The sequence below is a fragment of the Camarhynchus parvulus genome, chromosome 1A (genome assembly GCF_901933205.1).
Source record: "Camarhynchus parvulus chromosome 1A, STF_HiC, whole genome shotgun sequence".
NCBI lineage: Eukaryota > Metazoa > Chordata > Aves > Passeriformes > Thraupidae > Camarhynchus > Camarhynchus parvulus.
In genome coordinates this window covers 9,505,668-9,514,387 of record NC_044586.1, presented here as the reverse complement: position 1 = coordinate 9,514,387, position 8,720 = coordinate 9,505,668, and positions in this window count along the sequence as shown.

The window sequence follows — 8,720 nt, the reverse complement described above, 5'->3', positions numbered from 1 at the left end:
GATTATGACACCTCAGCAGAGTGACTTTTCCAGAGCAATGACCATTCCCTGTGAAAGTTTCTTCTGTCACTGCATGTCTACAGTAACTTTGGAAACAATTTCTTCTCTCCTTTTTAACCTACACCAGTTTGGTATTACTAATGCTGCTTCCAAGGTCAAATCTATAGCAGTATTCATTTTCAGGAGGATCACTAGTAACCTCTTAAACAAATGACCTCATAAATGACACTTTTTTTCAAAGGCTTTTTGGGGAGAACAGCACCATAGACACACACACTGCAGCTGGGGAAAAAAGGCTCTTCTCAGCGCTCTTCTTTATGTATATTTTTTGTGGCCAAAAACTAGAGTGGGAAAGGAAAAGATAACATCTGAGTTGGGATGACCAAAGTACATAGAGAGAACAATTTAGTCTCTTAAAACAATGCAAGAAGTTAGATTCCAGTAGTAATTCAAGTGAAGGCAGGAGGTTGGGCTAGATCCAAACATCTATGCAGTCCCAGTGACCCAAGCTATCACATGTGATATACCTCACTTCTTTATTTGCTTGTTTATTCTGAATGACTACAAGGGCACTGGATGTGATAAAAAGTGGACAATGTCCTGAGTTCAGCTGGAGTGAGTTAGGATATTATCTTTCTGGAGCTTCTCCCTACAGTAATGATGATACCCGTTTTGGGGTTAATTTTCTGTTGAATAAGCACGTCAGGTTTTAAGGCACTGGTCCAGACTGTAAACAAGTCAGTCTCTTTGGAGCCTGCTTTGGCAGCTCTGCTGAGGTTGCTATTTGTATTAAAATATTTGCTAACCTATTCTTCATAAAGCCAGGTATGTTTCTGTGAAAAGGAGAGGCAATGTTGACATCTGTGCTCCTGCCAGCAGCAGCAATCATATTACCTTGTTATCTCAGCTAGCCCTCCCCCATGCTGATGCCCTAAATAAGGCACTGCTGAAATTCTGACCCAGGGCTCATTGCATTTCTGCTCCACACACAGTTCTGTGTATCTGTGCAAAATTCAGTCCCACCATCCCAGTGGCACTGAGATCAGAAGAAACCTTACTGCTAAGAGAAATCAGTGATAGAAAGCTCTGGAATGTAAATTTTAGATGAGCTAGATGTTTTCACATGTGGCTGACAAGCAATTTAAAGCACTAAGGAGAGTTCAAGAGGGAGTTAAGTGGTCCGTGTAGATATATGGATACTGGAATAATTTGGATGCATTTAGGATACAGTATAGACAAAGAATTCATCTCACCCCTGAGGTGTTTGGGGCTGTGACTGCATTTTGGTTCTCAGGTCGTGCTAAATTTTGTGTAGTGAGTCTGGCCCCAGCTCTGATGGATCATTGTCACGGCTTTGCTCACATTGTGAGGCTGGGGAGCGGAAAGAAAACAATCTAAACAATGTAGGACCACCACAATTACTTCAGTTGTTTTTATAGGCTACCCATAAAATTGTGGGCACTTTTCAGACACAGAAAATGACATGGACTTGGACTTAGATCTTTTAGCTTAAAGCTTTAGCCCAGTGCCTATGCCTTCCTCTTTCAGTGGAAGAGTGCCTATGCCTTCCTCTTTCATTGATGACAGTAGTAGATCTAATGTAAAATGCAGGGAGTTCAGGATTATTATTTATGTTCCAAGATTAAATGGGGTGTCTACAAGAAGAATAAGAGCTTGCTTCTGGGGATAGAAGGTTGCTGTCCCTTTTGTATAAATGTGCAATCTCCAGACATAGTAGGCTTTACCTGGTTGAGGGTTTGATCCTTCCATTTGCCATTAGGTAGAATAGATAGTGATAATTTTGCTTTCCTGTTCTCCATTTCCTTTCTTTTGATATATACTTCAAAGTCTGATGAAGAAATGTGAAAAATATTTGATGCTGTATACACAAAAAAGGAGTTTATTCATGTACTCTGGTGTTTGATTCTTCAATGATGGGCTATATCTATAAGGCACAACATTTTTTCTTTGAAATAGGTATGATTTTTCAAAGCTGGCCTCATCTGCTCCCACCAAAATGACAGGTTAAGGTTTCCTTTCTCTTCAATAGGAGCAAAGATACATGATGAGCATATTTGGTAGCATTCCCTGTCAAGGAATTAGGACTAAGCATTGCTGCTGGGCAGATCCTGAAGTGGTTTATCAGCTGATGAAATTAGATGTGAAATCACTTCACTCAGTGCAGATGGATCAATTTATATCTGACTCTTTGTTCTGGGAATTCCTAATGACTTACTGATATAACTATGAGGGATTAAGTATACGGGCAAAATAAATTTTGTGGGAAGTGCTGGAAAGCTTGTTATACCACGTTGTATTGTTGGAAATTCAAACAACCTTCAGGGCATTTCAAATCCTTTCCCCATTTCACACCTGAAGGCTGATCTACTTTTCTTGAAGATATGCTTATTCTTTTCCTAACAGCACTAGTTGTACTGATGTGAGATACTATCTTTCTCAGCAAAGTTAGATATGGGGATTTCTTCAAGATGTGATTGTTTGTTACTAATTTTTCTCAGGTGTCAGTCTCATACACAGCTGCCTCATTTTTTTCACTCACTACTGCTGTTAATTTCAGCCCATTTTCCTCTCTCTCTCCCAGTTCTGTCCATTGCCATCCATTATGTTTCCCTTTTGGTAATCATTATGCTGAACTCCTTTTAACTTTTTTCCTTATTTGGTGGTATGAATGGGCTTGCTCCACAAAAGACAAAGTACTCTGCAGTATCTTTATTACGCTTTTTGGCGGTTTTTGATTCTCACGTAATTATAGGCTGAGTTACTTTGATATGGATCTGATCCAACTTCTGAGTATTTTGCTGGTTTCATATACTCAGTATTAAAAATTACCTTTTCCTTTTAAAGTGACAAGCTTGCCATATTTTTCACATCTTTTTTTTATTAGTTTTTCTTGACGGTAGGTCAGGTTAGGTGCTTTGCCACCTCTGGTGCTTCTGTCATCTCCTAATGTTGAAACTGTCTTTTGCAGAGGCTATTTTTCTTATCTTTGGGCTTTCAGAGTAAGGTCTGTATGTGAGGTAGTTTTGTTTTCGTCTTTCTCTGTCTTCTTTGCTGTCTCTGCTTCTTGTCTTTTGGTTTGGCTTTGGCTTTTGTCTTTCTGTTTTTTGGCTCAGATGTTCAGTAGTAGAGGCACAGTTATTGTGAGCTGGCTGAGAGAAAATACGAGATGGAGAAGCTCTTCCATAATTTAGCTTTATGCAAGATCTTCCATTTTAAGGTTGATTTTGAACCCCACCCTGACTTTGTCAAGCTGAAATTAATCCACCTGAAATTACACAGGGAAACTTCTGTGTCAGACTACAGTTTTCCAGGAAAACGTGACTGATACTAGGCAAAATATTTGGGAGATAAAATGATATTTTACAAAGTGGGGTGATCTCACTTTTTGGACAATTTCCTGATGTTTATTTTAAAGAAATGTCATGACTCAAAACTATCTCGACTGAGAAGCTCCAAACTTGGGTTACTTTATTGTCCCTGGCAAGGATTGGTACTTTGGACTCGGTTTGGAAGGTGGAGGAGGGGGGAGTGTTTATAATTTAGATATTACTTACAACAACGTCTACATACATTAGAAACACGTCAGCTTTCCAAATACCACATTCTGGCTTGTGCATTGTTTATAAACCACAGACCCAAGAGCCTTTGTGCTCTTTGACCAGTGTGCAGCACTACACACTCCTTTGGAAGCACATAGCCAAAGGCTACCAGATGCCTGAACAGTTGCTATTATATCGTTCGAGCAGGATGTGAGAAGCACTCAGTTTGAAGCATCTTCTGATCTCCACAGGAGTTTCTACAGAGTCTGTCAACTTCTTGGGCATCCTTAGGATTGTGCTGGCTGCCTCCCTCAGTGCCTCTCAAACGTGAGGTCTCAATGAGCCCTCCTCCCAGCCCACTGCTTGGCTGGGAGTAGTTCCCTGCATTAATTGTGGCTTTTAAGAAGCACTCACACATTTCTCTTAAGCCCCAGAATGCTGAAATATGGACATTCTCTAAGGAAGAATTGAGTCTAAGGAGAAAAGTCTAGTTGAAAGGGGGTGTGGAAGTGGATAAAAGGATAATCCTGAAACAACACAATTATCTGAACTGCTCAGGTAGTGGCAAATAAAATATGAAAAGTACAGAATTAGGGCAAACTGGACCTAAACACCTTGTAAGGTAATAAGACTTTGTTATGCCTGAATTTTAGTGCACTTGAAGACAACTTGTTCTGACATGGAAAGTCTGCATAGCCTCTAAATATTCTGGTCCATATTTCCTGGAGTCCCAAGCCTGCTTTTTTGTGTTGCTCTGCTCTTAATAAAACTGATGTAGGTCAGGCAAGTACTTTATTAACTGGTATTAGTATGGCACATACTAGAACATCTTAGGAGTGAGTTTTGAGTGAGCTGTGATTCCACTGAAACGTGGAGGTGGCAGACTTGGCCTGCAGCTGCAGATGAGTGCCAGCAGGGCAATTCTGGTCATGGGAGCAGGAAATTCAGCAGAGGCTGCAAAACTCTCCCAAGATGGGCAAATTAGCCCTGACTAAGCTCCTTGCTGGCACAGTGAGTCAGCGACCGGTGTGCAAGCAGGCAGCTTAGGTTAGATAAGTTTACATTGCAAAACCATTCCATCTGCCACGTAGAGAAATGTTGAAATGTTTAGAAATTCCTCTAATAGCAGTACCTTTATTCATTATGAGTCTGGGAAATTGTACCACCTAGTAAAACCATAGTCCAGACTTATTCAGTGTGTAAATAGTCACAGTAATTAACTCAATCTAGTGCAATCAAATCCATTTCCAAAAAAAGAAGACCACACAGCTCCAAGATACCAGTTTGAATGCTTCTGTTTTGAACATCCCAGTGGTCAGGGGAAAGTAGTGAAGCTGAAATTCTTCTTTCTGAAATCCTCTGAAGAGCAGTGCACTGACAAGGAAAAGCTGTCTTGTTGTGGAATTCATGCATTTTGCTATTTTGGACCCAAGACCTCTGTTCCACTCTGGAGGAATGAGAAACAAATTTATTACATTAGTGAAATGGGCAATGGCTGCCTCTCCAGTAGAGACCTTGTGTACTCCAGTGATTAGATTAGGGATAAGCTGTCCAGGCAAAAGCTAAATGGAGATAATAAATTTAAGTGCATCTTCTGAGAAGCACGAACTACCTTTTGCTCTGGGAGGGGGAAATTTTGACTGGGTAGGATTTTCTAGAACACTCTATTTCCTTCAAGTAGAGCACTTCCTTCAATATCAGTCTCAACTGTGTTTGCTGTCTGTTTCAACAACAGCAGAAACACTCTGGGGATAAAGGATCATTTTCTAGAGAAGGCTTTGGTAAAATGAGGGGTCTTTAGCCAAATACGACAATAGTCAACATAGTTCCTTGTGTATTTCACAGTTAAGTAATCTTACTGAAAGTTCAAAGGATTGGATTAAATTCCTCTTGGATTTCCTGTGATAATCTCAGTTGGATCATCTGCTCCTACATGCTAAAATTCAACAGTGTCTGAATCTGTTAAGGGAAAATTACATTCATTAGACACAACTTTCTTTCGCAAACCTTCCTCATCTGACTGAGACAACATATGCTATTTAAAGGGCTGTCTTGCAACTAATGAGAATTTTGCATAGATAACACAAAAAAAAAAAAGAAGTCAGATGGGAAATAATGAACTCCATTAGCCCTTTACAAAAAAAAAAAAAAAGTATTTTTGGTTTCTCCCTTTCCATGTGCTAGAGTCCATTTAATTTATACTGCAAATTCTGGGGGGTTTTAGCAAAGGTTAAATTCATCCTGCCTTGCATAACTGTGTGAGGAGTAGTTTGGCGAACTTTAAAGAGCAGAGTCCTTGGATATGGACTTGTATTGCAGGAGATTTGTGGGTATTGAAGGATAAAACATCAATCAAATGGACAGATACTTCTTTTGGGCAGAAGAAGTATTCTTTGAATTTGCTCTTTGTATATTTATTGGCAACCCCCATTAGCTATTTCTAAGGACATCTACAGTTTGGAAAGGATGATTATATGTTTGTTGTGTTAAAAATCTAAGTGGGCAAGTACTAATTTTTCAGCTAATATAGACTAACATAACACCATTGATATTAAATTTACTCAGCTAGGTATCTCTTCTGGTCTCTGTGAAGTAATTGTAAAATTCTTCTGTCAACTTTAGAAGACCAGGTTTTGCTCTTTTAAATGTTCAAACAACTATATTTAGGAAATGTGATGCTGGTGAGTGCTTTGAATTCACGTGATAATGAAAGTTTTTAATGTGTTGTTCCAGATGGTGAGAATGCATACACTGTTATTTTGTTTGGTTTATTCTATTGTTATAGAGTACTTGAGGGGAAATACATACATTTGTATAGCTTAGTCTTAGTCTATTGTGTAGCTTAGCCTTTAAGTTAAATGAGAGTAGTGACCTCTTTTGGGCTAGGTCCCAGTTTCTCTATTTCTAATGCAGGATTTCTCTCGTAAAGATTTACCTCTATGACAGAGGCAAGGTTGCTAGTTCTGCCTATTAACAAATATCTATGTTACTTGAGCAAGGTTAAATGACTGATAGTGATCAGTGTCATGACACAAATGCAAGTATAGAAGGAAGTTTTTGGCCTTCCCTGAAAGAATACCTTTGCTGATTTTATAGGATTCATCCAAAACTCAATAGGAGAACTCTTCAGTGCCATTAGAGAGGCAGAAACATTTCCAAGAAAAAGGAAAATTTGAAAGTCTGCATTTTCAGCAGTGGCTATTACTGGTTTTTCCTCAGTTTCAATGTTCACAAACAGAGAATTCAAAGGCAAATTTGGAAGAAAATCCAAATGAAAAGGGGCTCCAGTTTTCTGCTTTTCAGACTCCTCTTTTGAAGTGCCTCCACCCAGGCAACTGAAGCACTAGTCATTTTAGAACTCTCAATCTCATTCTTCTCTTTTCCTCATCTTTTTCTCTTTTCCTCTTCTCTTTTCTATTAAGGTCAAATCCTGCTTCTCCTGATGCCAATAATAAAACTCCCATTGATTTCAACATCAGCAGGAAATATGCAGTTTGTTATTTACCCCAACCACCACAATGAATCTCTGGGAAGAATTCATTTATATTCATTCCAACAATGCCATGAAAAATGGGCCCTTGCTATTTTATCACATCCAAACTGTTGCTCTAACTCTAACATCCTAGCTGTTGCTAACAAGTCAGTGATGATTTGTAAACCAACAATTTATGGTAACCACATTCCATCCCCATTATGATGTGTGGTTTGGAAATGGAAAAGTAATCAAGACCTCCTGTTAAGAGACTTTATTTCAGTTGAGGTTTTCTGTAAATAAAAGCATTTTGAAAGGACCATTGCTATATGATTCTAACTCCACATTGTTCATTTGATCTAGGTCCCATCTATGCTCCAAATTCCTGCCAGGCTCTGTCTGTCAGGAGTGTGAGATCCCTGACAGTGGCATGAGCATACTGGCGGAACTGTTTTTATCAGTGCAAGTATTTTCACTCAACTGGATAGTTTCACCAGACTGGAACAGCAGTTCCATTTCTTGGAGACAGCTATGTCCATTCCTTGGAATACTTTGTAATACTTTATCAGCACACTGTAAGGGTACTCTGACATAAATAAAGGCCTCCTACTACAGTTACAGTAAGAGATGAAGGGCTGTAGTCAGCCCCATGGTATGAAGGGATGCCCCAGGGAACAAAGAGCCTGCGTAGTTTGTGCAAGACTTTGTCTTGGTTGTAAGGGCTGTGGGCAGTCACTATGACACTGAGGAGGACTTTCCAGCACTTTGATGGGAGACCACCTAGAACTACTGGTAAATAAACTCGAACAAGGGAATTTTGTTCCAGTACTGGGTTTTGGTACCAACCAGGTTGAAAACCTTCTTTTGATTTCCTTGGTACTGAAACACCATGTCCTGTCAACCCTGTGCAGGAAGCCCTGCAGCCTGGCTTTGAGGCTAGAGACACTTTGTTTGGTGACCTGCTGAAAGAGAGAGCAATTTAGGCAGTCTAGAGAGGGCCCTACTTATCAGCCCTAACTTATGTGATATGATGAGGGAGACCTCACTAATTAGGAGATAAATCTCCCTTCCTACCTCTTTGTCTCCAGCAAAAATCACTACTTGATTAGGTTACATATCCCAGAATTGAACACAAGTCACTGGGGTAGGATGTCACCTTGAAGGGTTCACTCTGATTTTGTATTGAACAAGAGACTGACTGTACAAAAAACACTCTTAAAATTTGCTTTTATTTTGTGACCGAATTCTGTGAAAAGGATTTGAGCATGTATGGATCCTCATGAGATGTTCATTGGCTATATTTTAATAATGGTATGAATATGAATAGCTATTTTGTTATTCAATAACTAAATAGTTATTAATAGTAATTATTAATAGTTATTAATAGTAGTTTCTAAATCTCTGTAACATTAAGGGGAATGACATGTTTTAAAGGGAAATTTACCTCATGTAGTACAACAGATCGAAAAATAAGACACAGATCCTGTCAGGAGAGCTTGTTCACCATCAGAAATTAAGCATAGGTCCATGATAAAATGGATTAATGGGCTTAGCTCTGGTTTAATGTGTTTTTCCCCACTTGTGACCCTCTGCTGTAAGTAGAATGTCTGCTTGTTTGTGATGGCACAAACAAAGCAGTTCCTGAACCACCACTGCACTGCTGCAATTTGGTTTTGAGGAAAAGCAGT